At 49.2% G+C, this 17,092-nt stretch overlaps 1 long non-coding RNA gene across 2 annotated transcripts; it reads right to left on the bottom strand.

Annotated features, from left to right (window-relative positions):
* Positions 1–1,306: 1,306 nt before the first annotated feature.
* LOC148182422 (uncharacterized) lies at positions 1,307–3,377 on the bottom strand. 2 transcript variants are annotated; one of them, XR_015774741.1, is made up of 4 exons: positions 3,312–3,377; positions 3,060–3,205; positions 1,686–1,800; positions 1,307–1,427 (listed from the first exon to the last, which is right to left on the bottom strand). It is a non-coding gene; the product is annotated as an uncharacterized LOC148182422 (long non-coding RNA). The 2 variants fall into 2 exon arrangements; XR_015774740.1 differs by having other exon boundaries at positions 3,060–3,340.
* Positions 3,378–17,092: the final 13,715 nt, after the last annotated feature.

Below are 17,092 nucleotides of genomic sequence, written 5' to 3'. Positions count from 1 at the left end.
TGCTTTCTCAGCCTGACTGCCCCAAGCACCCACCTCTGACCCTCCCTGGCTGAGGTTTTAACAAAATTCCTGGTGATTTCCACCGCTGGTCCAAAAGGGGAGAGCAGGGAGTGGCTGGCCGGGGCATTCTGGGGGCAGAGCCTGAAGGTGGCCCTCAGAATCCTGATGAAATTCAATTATTGGTTTATTTGGCAGCAGAGAAGATGGCAAAGCACCCGAGTGCCGCAGGATGAAGGAGGGAGCTCCATAAAACAGAAACCACCTCTTTCTAAAGGAAGAACACTCCAGAACCTTCCACCCCGGGGAGGAAGGAGCAGCTCTGTGGGCACTCTCTGCCTCCAAAATCCAGGAATTTCCCAGCTCCACCCCCTAAAGACTGGCAAACATCATGGCCAGAGTTACAGGGAATTACCAATAATCTAATGGGAAAATCCCATTTCATTTGAGGAGCCTGGCTACTTTTCCCTCAAACCCTTTGCTTTTGGGGTTTCCTGTTTAAAATTCCGAATGCCTCTGTGGCACACCACCAGTGCTTTCCCTGGATTTACAGCAGGGACAGGGAAGCAAACTCTCCCTTTTCATCTCCCCCTGTAATTTCTCCTCTATCAGGTGCAGCTCTGCCCAGCAGCCAGGACATGGGGATTGTTCCAGCCCTGTCCTTGTGACATTTCATTAAGCTGCTCGTTTAAAGCTTATCATTAGAGGGACTGGAGCCTTGGTGGAAGAACTTAATTGCATCCTATTTTCCCTGCCTGAAGATGCATTGGAGGAGTCAGTTTGCATTTTTTATTTTTTTTTTTTTTCCCTTTCGTTATTTCAAGGTCTTTGTGCTGCACGGAATTTTAAATTCCTCCATCTGCTCCTCTGCCTCCTCACCTGGGGCTGGCAGAACCCCTGCCATCAGAACTGGCAATATTCCTCCTCTCTCCCACTTCCTAAACTCTAAGGGGAATGGAGATTACAGCCACTGGAGTTTACCTGGGAAAGGCCTTTGCATGGGTGGAAAAGGGAATAAAAAGCCATAAAAACATGTGAAATAGAGAATGTTTCTCTTTGCTGCCAGCAAAACCTGTTGTCAAACAAAAACTCCCAGCAGATCTTCACCCCGCACAGGGGGAGAAAATCCCAGCCTGAACAGCACGGAACAGAAAAAGGGTCACAACTTGAGGCAGGACAGCCTGACCCGGGTGTCCCCTGCAGGGTGGGCACAAAAGTCCCCCTGTCTTGGCCTGGAGGAGCCCCTGCACCGCTTCCTTTCATCCTGCTGGAATTTAAAATCCTCTCTCTGCAGCAGCCGCTTGGGAAGGTGGCGGAGCTGCTCCTCCAGAAGGTGAACCGGAGCCCCAGGCTAGTTTGGGATTGGAAAAGCACAGGGCAGAGAGAGTTGTTTTGTGCAGAAAAAGCTGCTGGAGCTCCCAGGCAGCACCCTGTGAAAAACGAGGTTCACATATTTATTACATAAAATTTAAAAAGTTTAATACAAAGACAATTAGGAGATCAAAATAAAGTAAAATGTACAAATACAGCCGGGTGTCTCTGCATTCTGCACACCTTGCTAACAAAGGATTGTCCCTTAAAAACAGAACCCTACTACATATTCATTATTACATATCCATAAATTCTCTTGCATGATTCAAACATTTCTCATAAGTTTCAGGTGTTTCTTTGTTTGGTTTTTAACTCACCCCCTTCCCCATAGATCAATCTTCTCATTCAGTTTCACATTCCCTGATAACAGAGGTTCAATAAATTCCTCCCCCAGAGCTCTGGTCACCGCTGTCTTCATCTGGATAAAACAATCTAAAAATGCAGGGGGGTCTCTGACAATCTTTTCAGTCTCTGGGTTGTACAAACAAAAGCAGTTTTTGTTTTAATATCATGTTATATCCTAACATATATATGTATTATATCACTATTTCTGAGTTTCATCAATAACAGAAATAGGAGGAGCTATATTAATACAGCAAAGTTTTCTAACCTTATACACACAACATTCATTTTAATATTTAATTATTTATTAATTAATCTTTAATATTATTATATAAAGCCAATGCTCTGATACGTATCCATCACAACCCTGAGGGAGGGGAAGCTCCCCAGGGTCCGGGCTGGTGGGGCTGGGTGAGCTCCTGGCACGGACAGAGCACCGTGAGCAGCCCCTCTCTCCCCTGGGTCCCCTGGTAGCTCCACTCGGGCCAGGCTGAAAGGACAAACTGCCCTGAAACACCTGAGTTAAACCTCAACTCATCCAACTGAGGCCAAAAAACCTGAAATACTCCAGTGCCAAACGGGTTTAGTGCTGCTGATAAAAATCCATCCCACAGAGGAGGAATGAGCAGCCCTGTGGGGTTGTTCTGCTCAGAAATCTCAGATTTCCTGCTTTGTGCAGGACCAAAGCTTTCCAAGGCTCTCTGTGCTCAGTGCTCGGGCTCTGGGGGGGCTGTGGGGGGTTGGGGGACCCCTCTGGATCCCTCTAGACCCCTCTGGATCCCTCTGGACCCCTCTAGACCCCTCTGGATCCCTCTGGACCCCTCTGGATCCCTCTGGATCCCTCTGGACCCCTCTGGACCCCTCTAGACCCCTCTGGACCCCTCTGGATCCCTCTGGACCCCTCTGGATCCCTCTGGACCCCTCTGGACTCCTCTGGATCCCTCTGGATCCCTCTGGATCCCTCTGGACTCCTCTGGATCCCTCTGGATCCCTCTGGATCCCTCTGGACTCCTCTGGATCCCTCTGGATCCCTCTGGATCCCTCTGGACTCCTCTGGATCCCTCTGGATCCCTCTAGACCCCTCTGGAAGGGGAGCAAAAGCAGGAGCAGGGGGGCTGTGAGAGCTCCAGGCTCTGCTCTTCTCTCCAGCTCTGCAGGAGTGGGAATTTGCTGCTTTGCTGAGTCAATTCTGCTCTAAATAAAATTCTGGGGCTGTTTGGAAATAACAGAAACGAAATGTTCCTGTGCCTCTCCTCTCTGATCCATCCAGCTCCGAGTGTGTGTGTGTGTGTGTTCCAACCCCCAGCCCCGAGAGCTGAGCTCCAGAAGCTCCTCAGAGCAATTCTTACCTTGGGCACTCTTTCAACTTGATGCAACTTTGATGAGTCCTCGCTGATCTGCAGCGAATTCCTGCAGAATTCCTGCCAGGAGCGTGAGCAGAGCAGGGGCTCACATTCCCTTTCATTTCACCTGAACAGCCTCCAGCTTGACCCTTCTAAAAGGTAAAAACCAAAAACTGGAAAAGTCTGAAAGTTTTATTTATCACCCCAAAAGGTTCCTGTGTTTCACCTCAGCCACTGAGGTTTTCCTCTTCACTGCACCTGTTAAGGTTCACTGGAGATTTCCTGGCTTTAAGTCATGGAAAACCCACTGGGGAGAGGCTGCAGTGAGGTCCCTCCTAACACAGCAATAAATAAAAATATTTATTGGGAAGCAAAGAGAAGGCAGCACCCGAGGGAATCCTCCGTGGGCAGGACTGATAATCAGGCCCTGGCTGCTCAGAATTACTCGTGCAGCCTCGCTTGGGCGGCTTTCTAAGGAAAAATAAAAGAGGAGAACTGTAAATACGTGGAGAGGAGGGAGAATATGAAATCAGGCTGGCACTGAGAGAAAAACTGAGAGTTTTTCTCTCTCCCAGTGACTTCAAGCACGACCTGGAGGATTTTGTTCCTCCTCAGGATTCATAAACGGAACCTGCCCAAGTTATCACAGTGGAAATTATTGAGCTTGTTCCTGCCATCGTTCGCTCTGCTCTCTCTCCTTTTTTCGTGTGTATTTGGATTTCAGGGCACAATTTGTACCAGTGGCCAATATGGGGTGAACAATAGTTCACAGGCAGAAAGATAAGAGGATTAATAGAGCAAAAAATAACAGCACTCACTGTTATCTAAAGGTCAAGGAGAGCTATAAATTGCATTCACCCGGGGAAAAGGACAAGCACTTTAAAGTGAAAAGGCAAATCCTTAAAATGCAGAGCAAAGTTTGCTTCAGCGAGGGTAATTTTTATAATAATGCAAGGTTCATAATTATGTCAGATTATTATGGTCTGTTATGGCCCAATTGTGCAATAACTCAGATTTTCTCTCTTCAGTGAAGCTGGGTCAAGAATTAATTCCCATTCCTTGACTGCACTTGTGAACTGGACCCCACCAGGCTGGAACTGCCAGCTGGGATTTCCTGGGCAGCTGGGAACAGGCAGGAAGGATTTCCCTCACAGCCTGGATCTGATGGAGGACATGGATTCCACCTCCCCAGGAAAAAAAAAAAACTGCATTTCCACAGTGTCTGAATGCTTTTAAAATAACCCATTAGGCGTTCCCCATCCAAAAGGGCTGAAAATCTCCCAAATCAACTCAGGTGAAACCATAAGAGATTGATCAGACACTCCTGTTTCAGGATAAACACCAGCTTGCCTGAAATCTTCATTCCTGTTCATTTTCTGAGTTCTGGGTTGGTTATTCCATATTTTCCTCACCCAGCCCATGGGTTTGGCTGCTCCCAGGGCATCAGGAAAGCCCCAAAGCACAGCAGGGACAGAGCCCAGAGGTTCCTGAGCACCTCCAGCAGCCCCTTTGAACCTCCACCCCTGGGGGAATCCTTCCTTCCCTGGCTGTTCCAGCTGGGAAAAGCTCCCTGGCTATAAAAATGGGGAATGATGAGCTCCAGCCAGCCCTGCACCATCCTGACAGACCCACTCCCAGTCCCAGCTCTTTTTTGTGTGGATAGAAGGAATTCTGCTGGTGGGAATGACCCTGAATGTCCCTGGAAGTGGATCCCACACATGAGGAATTCCTGATTATCAGGAAATATCAGGAATTGTCCCTCAGTCTCCTTTTTCTGTTTGCTCAGAGCAGAAAGAAGCAGGTAGGGCTTTTCCCACGTGGCAGAAGGTCCCAGCAGGGGCTGGAGCACGGGGAGTTCATTGCTGCTGGAAGGGAGCAGGTGCTGGGATTTGTCACCCTCCATCAGGGGGCTGATCCATCACATCCCTGGCTGGCCCCTGGCCACGGGCCCTCCCTGCTGGCCACCTTCCAGCCCCAATAATTCCACTTTTCCAGGCAGGACATCTCCTCCCTCGCAGCCTTAATCAGATTATTATTCTCTCATTGCTCACTCCTTGGCTGAATATAATTCATCCAGAGGTGAGGGAGGCACGTCTAGGACAGAAATCTGAGTCCAGCTGGTGCTTTAACATTCAGGGGAGATAATAAAAACTTTTTAAAGGCTACATTTCTTCTCTTCTTCTCAGATTTTGACTTTGGCTTCTCAACAATTGCTCCATGTGCCAACAGTTCGTCCATCAATCAGTGCATGATTTCTGCATTAAATAAGTCCCCCTGCAAACCAGGAGCAGATGCTGCAGCTGATGCCAGGGAGAAAACAGGAGGGAATTCCTGATAAATCACAAATGGAGCTGCTCTGGTCAGCCACAAACACCCGGTGAAAAATCACAGGCTGTGCAAACGGCGCTGGGCAGGTTTGCTGACAGAAACCTCCTCCTGCACTTGGCAAGGTGGGAAACGCCTTCCCTGCCAGAGCACTGGCCTCGAGGGATGGAAAAGCTCCGGTTCCATCAGGAATTTCAGAGCCAGAGGGTGGCTGGAGCCTGAGACCTGTGCAGAGCTGAGGAAAACGCCAGCCCTGCTTTGGTGCAGGGGATAATGGTCCTGACAAGAAGCGTGAGTTCCACCGCAGAGCCCCTAACGAGGCAGGAATTCACTGGCCAGGGCCTGTCATATTCACAAAATGCATTTGTGAGAAGCTGCATCGGGCCAAGGGCTTAATAAATTCAATAAAGTCCCCACTAAATGCATTAGTGCTGCCTGGGTATGATCTTGATAGATCGTGGAAGTTGCCCTCGAGCAATTAGTGCTGGGCCAATTGCTCAGATTCAATTGGAACAAAGCGCCGGCGCTGGTAATTTGGTTTACTCTAATGAGAGAAAGAATTTCTGAAGAGGATATAGGCAATAAAAGCTGCAAAACACAATTTACATTGCGGTGACAAAAGTAAACAGACTTTCAGCAGGGCACTGGGGGTCATCCCCTGAGTTCTGTGGTGCAGAGGCCTCGCAAGGAGGGCAGGACGAGAGTGGGGCTGAGGTCCCTGCAGCTCGTTATTCACGGGAATAATGAACTCCAGCCAGCCCTGCACCACCCTGACAGACCCACTCCCAGCCCCAGCTCGTTTTCCTGGGGATGAAGTGAGACTGGGAGGAATCCTGCCGGTGGGAACGTCCCTAAATGTCCCTGGAAGTGGATCCCACACGCAAGGAATTCCTGACCATCCCTCAGTCATCGTTTTCTGTTTGCACGGAGCAGAAAGAACCAGCTGGGGCTTTTCTCCTGCCCCCTCGGAACTGCAACAAGCCCTTCCCAACATTTTCACTTCTGGGAAATAAGGAATCAGGATGAAAAGAGTGCCTCAGACCCAGCTGAGGTCTGTGAAGGACCCACAAAGAGCTAAAGCTGAGGTGGAGAAGCCGCTGGAGGCTGTGCGATCCCATCCCCAAGCGCTGCCAGGAATTTTCCTCTCAGCAGAGCGCTCCAGATGGGCTGGGACAGAGCCAGCCCAGCTAAAACTTCATCTCTGCCACAAAAACAGAGGCAAGAAGGAAAACAATCCCCTTGCTCCAGTGCAGGCCTGGCTTTGCCCTGTCCGTAGTGACAGACCCAGCCCGGGGCGGCTCCAGGGCAGGGACAGCTCCTGTCCCCACGGCCCCGGGTTCCCAGCTGTGCACAGCCCCTGCTTCTGCTCAGCACAAAGAACTGAATTCTGCACCCAATTAGATCAGAAAACAGCAAAATCCTGGGCTCCCCGCTCAGCACCTGAACCCCGGCCCCGCGCTCACCTCGCTCCAGCTGCAAGCCAGCAATTAGTTCCAGCAAAACTCTGTTTGCTTATACAACTAATTAGAGATCAAGAAAGTGCCTCACTTTTGATAATTACATGGTTGTGTCCCATCTATCAGCCACTGTTAAATTGTTGTTATATTAATGTAAAGCTCATAATCACGGCTGTTGGAAATTGAATAAATGTTCCTGCCAATTCTCTAATGCAATTAATTTACATAAAAGCCTCTGGAACTAAAATTGAAATGATATACATCTTTCCAAGGGTTTCATTTAAAACAAAGCTAAATAATGGAGAAATTATAGATCTTCTTTCTTTTCTCTTCACATTCTTATGTTTACTAAAGTTAATGGCCAAATAATCACTGGGATGTGCCTAAACCAGAGTTCCTCGGAATTGCTGTGGCAGGAGCTCATTGCCATGCCCAGTGATCCATTATTCACAACATGAATATTTCAGAGAGCTGTTCCCAACCCGGGGAGCTTCCAGAGGATGCTGCAGGAGGCCAGAGGAAGCTCAGGAAGCTCTGTTCCCTCAGCCAGCGCCATGGAAATCACGCTCAGCTCTTTACTCGGGAATTTGCTGATGGATGGATCTGCCCGAGCCCTTCCTGCTGGAGAAAGGCTCTGCCTGCTCATCTCCAGCCCCACCACAGAGCAGATTTAGAGCTCTTACAGCTGCCTTGAACCCGGGGCAGTGCTGAGGGGGTTCCCACACCTGCAGTGCCGGCATCTCCTTGCTCCTGAGGATGGGGAAAATCTCTCAAATCAGAACTGGATGAACATCAGGAATCCTCCTGGGATGCTTGTGCCACCTCACCCCAGCTGAATTCCGTCCCTTCTGAAGGCCACCACCAGCCACTCTCAGCTCTGAAGGCTCAGGCTGACATTTATATCTCTTTTTTCAAGGCCTGGCACGGTTGTTCAAGGAGAGGAGTTGACTCAAGAGATAGAGGGCAAATAGACCTGAGTTTAACTTCCCCAAATTTCCCTGAATTTATTACCTTGCCATTCAGCACGGGAACGGTCAGCAGCTGATTTATGGGGCCGTGCTCATCCGGAGAAGTTTGTGCTAATGCCATAAAGGGCTCGGACGGCCAGCAGTTGTAATAAAGCAGGAATTAGCCATGGAGCAGGATAGAGAGGGGAGGGAGGAGAGCAGAGACTCATTAAATCAGTGACACCGAGGTCTGGCCGAGATGTGCTCCAGTCAATAATGCCATAAAGGTTTATCCTGGCTGGAGTGTGGGAAATGCTCTCCCCTTGGCACTGTGGGGACAGAGCCCTGCAGGTGTGGGGGACACCTGGGGGCTCTGGGATTTGATATTTGAGAAGACAGCACTGCAGGAGTTCACCTCCCCAAAAACAACCCCAGCACCGGGCTGGGCACTAAATTTGGAAAGCAAAATGGATGCTGAAGGCTTTGACTGCAGTCCCTGCAAGCAGTGTCACAAATCCTGCGGCTCTGCATTAAATACAGGAAATAATGAGCACTTCGGGGTGGGATTTCAGGCTCCTGCCCCACCTGTAAATCAGCATCCAGCCCTCTGCTCCCAGCCCTGGTCAGAGCTCTGGGGTCTGGAATGGGATTTGGGGTGGCAGCCAGGTCCAGCCACCCCCAGCAGCCACAGCTGAGGACCTGCAGGGACTCCTTGAGAAAACAAATCAAACCCATCTCCAACCCCTTCTCTGGGCTCCCTGCTCCTCCACTTGTGGTGGGAGCTGTAATTTTACCTGGTGAAAGCTCAAAGGTTTGACTGGAGATTGGACAGAAAAGTGTCTGCAGCTCCAAATAATTCTCAGCTAATCTGGACCATTTGGGGCTGAACAAATCAAATGAGAAGATAATTTCCAAACAACCCTAGAGCAAGCTAAACCTCTTTGACTTTCTGGATCTCAGAATTTGGTCTTAAAGCATTGATGAGAATTTAATACACACCAGTAACTAAAATAATCCCTAATTTAAATTCTATCTCAGCTACCAAGGTGTTAAAAGTAGAATTAGCAATGATTTTAACCTGATATAATTGCTATTGTTTCCCTGCAAACAGCAGAACGTGGAGGGAGAAAGAGCTTGCCATGTTTTATTTTTATACACCCAGAAAAGGAGAGCAGAGCCAATAAACTGAGAGTGTCCTACACGAGCTCCAATATTGTATAAATCATGAATAATGCATCAGGCAGAAATGAGAAACTGCAACAGAATCAAACCTATATGGAAATAAATAAAACATAACAGCACAAGTGCAATCATGTCGGCCGTGTTGATAAAAATGTGTTTGTGTTTGGGCGAGGAGGAGGAGGAGGAGGGAGAAAACTTCTCTGGCAAATGACTGTAAGAGTAATAATAATAATAATAATAGTAATAATAATAATAATAGTAGTAATAGTAATAATAGTAGTAATAATAATGAAACAACCAACATAGCAAGGCAAGGAAAGGGTAATTAGCAAATGAATATCCAGCTCAGGGAGGCTGCAGGGTGGGGGGAGCCAGGAGATGGAAAAGGGGTTGGGAGGGGATTTTGGGGATGGAGGGAATGCAGGGCTGGCTCTGGATCTCTGGGAGGGATGGGATGGGATGGGATGGGATGGGATGGGATGGGATGGGATGGGATGGGATGGGATGGGATGGGATGGGATGGGATGGGATGGGATGGGATGGGATGGCATGCACAGCTGGGCAAGGCTGGTTTGGATCTCTGGCAGGGATGGCATGCACAGCTGGACAAGGCTGGTTTGGATCTCTGGCAGGGATGGGATGCACAGCTGGACAAGGCTGGTTTGGATCTCTGGCAGGGATGGCATGCACAGCTGGACAAGGCTGGTTTGGATCTCTGGCAGGGATGGGATGCACAGCTGGACAAGGCTGGTTTGGATCTCTGGCAGGGAGGAATGGATGCACACCCTGTGCAGGCCCTGCAGCCTCTCTAATTCCACACCTGGAATAGCTCTGCCGCAGAAAATGAGAGGGGAATCAGGCATTGGGCAAAATCTGTTCTAATCTCAGGTCCCAGGGGTTAAATCCTTCCCCAGGGGGTTGTTGGGACAGCCAGGGCCTTCCTGCCCTCCTCCTGCCCTTCTGCAGGGCCAGACTCAGGATGGCAGCTTAACAAGGAAGGAAGTGGCTCCGTGTTTTGCCATCCCACTGGAACCTGCTCCATCTCCCAGCTCCAGGAGCTGCTCACACCCTTTATTCCCCTTTCCTGGAAAAAGCTCCACACAAAAAGCAGCTCTGGGGGTTTGGATCATTAGCCAAGCCCAGCAGAGCCGAGGTTTAATGGGATCCAAAGGAAACTCTACTCAAGGACAAAAGCTTCACTCCCCTCCTGTAATGATCCCTGTGTTTCCAAGGAAATCTCTTCCCCCTAAGATTACCAGGAACATTTAATGCAAATTGGATGCATCCCTCTTTTCTTTAAGACTCAAAATAATCTATGCATATCTTTCTATTACTTCTCAGAGCCATTAGCCAGGATGAGTTCATATTTTTATTCCCTTTGCACACGGAATGCTTCTCTTTCCTTTGGGGTGGCAGCTTTTATTATTGAAGTCAGCAAAACCTGAGCAATCCCATTACCTGCTCCCTCTGCTCCCTCTCTTCCAACCACCCTTGATTTATGAGCCAAAACCACGGCTTGGATTGCTCAGAGCCGTTTCCAATTTCAAACAAAATCCAAAATAACTGATCAAAATTGCTCTGATTATTAAAGCCGCGACAATTAACGGATGGAAGCCATTCCCCAAATCTGCTGTTCCCTTTTCTTTAAAGTTTCAGCTCATCAAAGAGGAGATTTGGCTCCTCACAAAGCAGTTAAGGGATGGCTTGATAACACTCTTGAAGCAGCACAGAAATGTGATAGCAGCTGAAAAAGCCACCAGGAGCAGGAAGAACTGAATAGTGAAGTTAGATAAAATCTGATCAAAAATAGAATTTGCCTCCTTTTTTGGTTTTTTTTTGTTTTGTTTTGTTTTTTTTAATGGAGATATTTAATCCTTGGCACACTGTGCCTTTTCTACTTGGGAAATCTGAGCCCAGGTAGTTTATCTAGGAGATATTTGAGCCCAGGTACTTTCTACAGGATAAATATCCACAAAATATTCAGAGTTAGAAGGGACCCACAAGGATCATCGAGTCCAGCTCTTAAGCAAATGGCCCATATTGAACATATATATTGTAAATATAATAATACACAGATCTCTTTCAGGAAGTCCTGGATTTTTAGTTAATTCTGGCTTTAAAACCCCGGGAATTCTGCTCTTGTTTCTCCCACCACGGCCAAAATAACCCCAGGAACGAGGATTACAAAGGATGGACAGTTTGTTCTGCTCAAGGCCACGGTGACGGGCAATTAAAAAAACCTGAGTCTGATTTTTCCCTTCCCTCCAGCAGCTCTGGGGGCACTGAGAGGAGCTGAATTCCCGTGTCCCAACCCCAGGATGCTGCTCCAGGATTCCCCAGGGCAGGAGAGGCTCTGCCCACCCCAGGCAGTCCCTGCTGCTCCCTCTTTAACATGATTTAGCGCAAGTTGTGACTTCTCACATTTAATGAAGTGAAACCCTCTTGGCCCAGTGTGAGCTGCTCCCAGGGCTGAGATCCCGTGAATTTCCAGCATTTCTGCCCTTATTACAAATCCCTTTTTTGCCTGAGCGCTCCGCAGGCCCAACAGGAGCTGTTAGCGGGGCCTCCAGGAATCCCAGCCATTATTTATAATTGGGTGTAAAAGAGCTTCATCCCGGCACAAACGTAGCTTTGAAATGTCATTTTATGCTAACTTAGAGCAGCAGAGAGAAACAAGCTGCTCTTTAAGGCCAATATTAATTTCAGTAACGCTGCTGAACTCTGCAGGGTAAACAAGGCCGGGAGCTGCTCCTTCAACCAGGGCAGCAATAAAAACCCTCCAGGGACTCTGCCTTTGCTCCTCGCTTGAAATTTGGAACCTGGGATGCAGCTTCCATGTCCCTAAAACTGCAACCGGTGCCGTGGTGTAGCAGGCTGGAAGTGATTGTTAATTAAAACCTGCTGGAAGCTCATTAAAAATGATGTTCCTTGTGCCAAGTCCTTTATTGGCCTGGACTTGGGGATGTTTTTCAGATACCTGGGGCTGTTTTACTCCGGGTTTTTTGGATGGAGATCCCTCAGTCCAAGCACCCACAGACCCTGACCCTGGCAGGTTCTGCACCTCACAGTTCTGGGAGCCTGAAATGTCCTGGAATGCCCAGAATGTTCTAGAAACCACAACGTTTTCAGTCAAATAAATGTCAGACCTGAAACACTTCCATGCTTTGATATTTCAATGTTCCAGCTACAGGATTTCATGGACATCTTGGGGGGCAGAAAACCAAAATTCAAAATGATTTGGCCCAAGGCCAGGGAAAGGCCACTTTCACAAACAAGTGGTTTTAGTTCTTCCCATGGAATGCCTTGGAATTGCCTCTGGATCAGCCAGAACAGGAAATTCAGTGTGGAGACATGGATTTCCCTTGGGATACAGACCCTGCCAGACCTGCACCCCCAGGAATCCCTAAACCCAGCCAAGGATTTTATTTTAAAGTGGTTTAAAAGCCCAACAACACTCAACAGCAGCAGGACTGAGGATTCCTACAAATATCCCAACATTCCCACCAGAACCAAGTGCTCCCCCAAAACCTGGCAGTGCCAGGCTGTGCAGTTTCAGAGTTTCCCTGCTTTGAAATCAGCAGCAAAAAAATGGCTTCAAGTTCACTTAAAACAGCCTAAGGAAACTCAGACAAAGCAGAGTCTTTAAAAGAAAAAGTCCTTAAAAGAAAATTGTTCTGGGAAAATGGATCAGGTAGCGCAGTGAAAAATCTGCCCTGAGCTCTGCAGAGCTCGAACAGCTCCGTGGCCCTGCTTAGCTGGGATCCTCATCCCTGGGGATTGAGAGAGGAAACACAGAAACCATGAGAGAAAAACGATGAGGATCCCGAAGAACGCACCAGGAAGGCTGGAGCTGATGAGCAGGGAGGGATTGAGCTGGGCTTCTCCAGCTGTTTATTCCCCATTTCATCACACGGGTGGGTATTTTGGACCAGGCTGATGTTGCTCCAGAGGCAGAGACCGCCCTGGGATGGGATCAGGAGCTCAGGATCTGTCTGAGCTCCAGGAGTTTGGGATCTGAGCTCCACGGCTCGCCAAAGCTGCTCCTGCTCTCCAGAAGCCTCTGGAGCAGCCTCTGGAATGTGGTTCCAGGCTGGATTGCTGCTCAGAACAGGCTGCAGCGAGCAGAGGGCTCCTCTAACAACTCTTTATTCCTTTCCACCAGCTCCATCCCAAGGAGGGCTGCATCTCCTCTCCCTCCTCCTCCTCCTTGGGCTGGTCCCACAAAACAACCCAAAGACTGCAATTTCCAAACCTCTTTCTTCGAACTTTTCTAATCTCTCCAGCAATGATTTAACAGAGGTTTCTGTGTTTGCTGCTGTTGTTTGTTGGGTTTTTTTCAGATCAGGTCATTCAGAACTTTCATTTGATTGCTCGAGGAAACCAAACTGTTGCTGCTCAATCTCCTGGAAATGCTTCCCACAGAGCGGCCACTCAGAGCTGTCAGGGCTGGGGTGGAGGGAAGATAAAATCAATCTGCTCAAATCACCCTCCCAATTTATCCTTTCCCCCTGTTTTAAATAAAAATGCCTGTTTGTTTTCCAGGCCTAAACAAAAGGAGAAATCCCCCCTGGCTGTGCCACCCCTTGGATTGCTCTGGGGATTATTTGCCTTTAAAGACTGGAAATTCATCTGTTCCACTGGGGAGGGCATTGCAAAGGGAACTCACAAACAGCGGCATTTTTTATTTATTTGTTTTATTTCTCCCTTTTTCTTCCTATTCTCAAATGAAAACCAGACTATTTTATAACAGATTTAAATGATATCAAACCCAAGCATCCTCCAGAATGCCAGAGAGCAGAGAAGTAGCCCAAATTCCAGTTCAATATTCCAGAACACGCCAAATTATCAGATACCATGGGATTTCAGCCTGAAATGCAGCGTGCAGCACTCCAATCTCCTGGGGCTCCCAAAGAGCAGCCAGGGAGCGGATGAAACCTTTCATCATCCCTGGGTGAAGGGAAATAACCGGATGATAAACTGGAAAGCAAGGTTCTCACCTGGCTGTGAGACACCTGAACTCATTTTTGCCCCCCAGAAATTCTTTCTCTGTGGGATTCAGAGAGGGAGGAACTCCAAGAACTCTGAAATTCTGCGAGGAAGGTTGGATCCATGGGGTTCTTGGAGGAAAATGTCCCTTGTGTAAAGCAAGAATTGAACACCCATGGAAGCACAGGAGGTTCAAAACCCTCAGAGACCGAACTCGGGGTGTGGAACCGCACACTGAAATGCCAGAGCCTGTGAGTAATCCTTTTCCCCTAATAGTCAGGATTAAATTGGCTTAATTGTGCCAGATCCAGCCTTAGCAATTTCCTCCTGTGGTTTCCAGGCTCAGTCCCTGCTCTCCTGCTGGCAGCAGCGCTGTTTGCCCGCCTCTCCGCTCCCATTTCACACAGGCGTTATTAAAATCGGATTGTTTGCTCATCCCCATTAAACAAAAGGTGATTTGATACCAAGTGCTAAAATATTATCTCCAAGGTTTCTGTGTCCATCAAAGCTCGGGGCACGGCGGGGTCCCTGCAGGGAACAAAAGGAATTCCAGCCCTGCTCTGCCTGGCCTTTAATCTGAGCGTTGCTTTTTAGTCTCTGCTTCTTTCCCCACAACGCAGGGCAGCAGAGGCTGGATCCAGAGAGGGGCTGGAATGTGAGATCCAGAGGGGCTGGAATGATGGATCCAGAGGGGCTGGAATGATGGATCCAGAGGGGCTGGAATGTTGGATCCAGAGGGGCTGGAATGTTGGATCCAGAGGGGCTGGAATGTGAGATCCAGAGGGGCTGGAATGTTGGATCCAGAGGGGCTGGAATGTGGGATCCAGAGGGGCTGGAATGATGGATCCAGAGGGGCTGGAATGTGGGATCCAGAGGGGCTGGAATGTGAGATCCAGAGGGGCTGGAATGTTGGATCCAGAGGGGCTGGAATGTTGGATCCAGAGGGGCTGGAATGTGGGATCCAGAGGGGCTGGAATGTGAGATCCAGAGGGGCTGGAATGTGGGACTGTTGGATGGCTGGATCCAGAGGGGCTGACTGGCAGGGTTGCTGTCCCCAGGCTCCTCCTGGCGAGGGGGGTGACAGCTGTGACAAGTGACCAGCGGACAGGGTCAGGGCAGGCTCAGCTGGGCCGTGGCAGAGCCCTGCTCCTGTGGGGTTAGGAGCAACCCAGCCCTAATCGAAAGGCACATGAGGGAGGCATGGAGAGACACGGAGAGAACATGGAGAGAACATGGAGAGACACGGAGAGAACAGGGAGAGAACATGGAGAGACACGGAGAGAACAGGGAGAGAACATGGAGAGAACACGGAGAGAACATGGAGAGAACACAGAGAGAACATGGAGAGAACATGGAGAGACACGGAGAGAACATGGAGAGAACATGGAGAGAACATGGAGAGAACATGGAGAGAACATGGAGAGAACATGGAGAGAACACAGAGAGAACATGGAGAGACACGGAGAGAACATGGAGAGAACATGGAGAGAACACGGAGAGAACATGGAGAGAACATGGAGAGACAGGGAGAGAACATGGAGAGAACATGGAGAGAACATGGAGAGAACATGGAGAGAACATGGAGAGACACGGAGAGACACGGAGAGAACAGGGAGAGAACACGGAGAGAACATGGAGAGACAGGGAGAGAACATGGAGAGAACATGGAGAGAACATGGAGAGAACATGGAGAGAACAGGGAGAGACACGGAGAGACACGGAGAGAACAGGGAGAGAACATGGAGAGAACACGGAGAGACACGGAGAGACACGGAGAGAACATGGAGAGACACGGAGAGACACGGAGAGACACGGAGAGAACAGGGAGAGAACATGGAGAGAACATGGAGAGAACATGGAGAGAACATGGAGAGACACGGAGAGAACATGGAGAGAACATGGAGAGAACATGGAGAGAACATGGAGAGAACATGGAGAGACACGGAGAGAACATGGAGAGACACGGAGAGAACATGGAGAGAACATGGAGAGAACATGGAGAGAACAGGGAGAGAACATGGAGAGAACATGGAGAGAACATGGAGAGAACATGGAGAGAACATGGAGAGAACATGGAGAGAACATGGAGAGACACGGAGAGACACGGAGAGAACATGGAGAGAACATGGAGAGACACGGAGAGAACATGGAGAGACACAGAGAGAACATGGAGAGAACATGGAGAGAACACGGAGAGAACATGGAGAGAACATGGAGAGAACATGGAGAGAACACATTGAGAACACGATGAGACCATGGAGAGAACATGGAGAGACACGGAGAGAACATGGAGAGAACACGGAGAGAACATGGAGAGAACATGGAGAGACACGGAGAGACAAGGAGAGAACACATTGAGAACACGATGAGACCATGGAGAGACATAAAAAGACAGGGAGAGCCACGGAGAGCCACGGAGAGCCACGGAGAGCCACGGAGAGCCAGCACCAGGGATGGGACAGCGAAGGCGGGAGAGGAGGGAAATCAATCTGAGACATGACATCCCTTTGATCAAACAAATCTGTTCCTGCTTCTCTTCCCTCTCGTCATGGCTCTGAACATCTTTTGCCTTTGAGGGGGAAAAGTGGAGAGAGGCAAATTGATTCTGGCACTTGGAACAGAGCAGTGAGGCTGGAGCGGAATGGGATTTGGGATGGGATATGGGATGGGGTTTGGGATGGGGTTTGGGATGGGATATGGGATGGGATTTGGGATGGGGTTTGGGATGGGATTTGGGATGGGATATGGGATGGGATTTGGGATGGGGTTTGGGATGGGATTTGGGATGGGGTTTGGGATGGGGTCTGGGATGGGATTTGGGATGGGGTTTGGGATGGGGTTTGGGATGGGGTTTGGGATGGGATATGGGATGGGGTTTGGGATGGGGTTTGGGATGGGGTTTGGGATGGGATATGGGATGAGGTTTGGGATGGGGTTTGGGATGGGGTTTGGGATGGGGTTTGGGATGGGGTTTGGGATGGGGTTTGGGATGGGGTTTGGGATGGGATTTGGGATGGGGTTTGGGATGGGGTTTGGGATGGGATGGAACAGGATTAGCCAACCTCACACAGATTCACCCTCCTGGGCTCAGTCCTGGACTCCTGGAGACATTTTCTGGGGACACTGGAGGGAAAAGGACCCG

The sequence above is a fragment of the Pseudopodoces humilis genome, chromosome 30, assembly GCF_049639895.1.
Source record: "Pseudopodoces humilis isolate 2021_Gansu_Grassland_sample_001 chromosome 30, ASM4963989v1, whole genome shotgun sequence".
NCBI lineage: Eukaryota > Metazoa > Chordata > Aves > Passeriformes > Paridae > Pseudopodoces > Pseudopodoces humilis.
The sequence above is the reverse complement of the archived record's forward strand: the minus strand, read 5'-3'. Positions and strand labels throughout refer to the sequence as shown.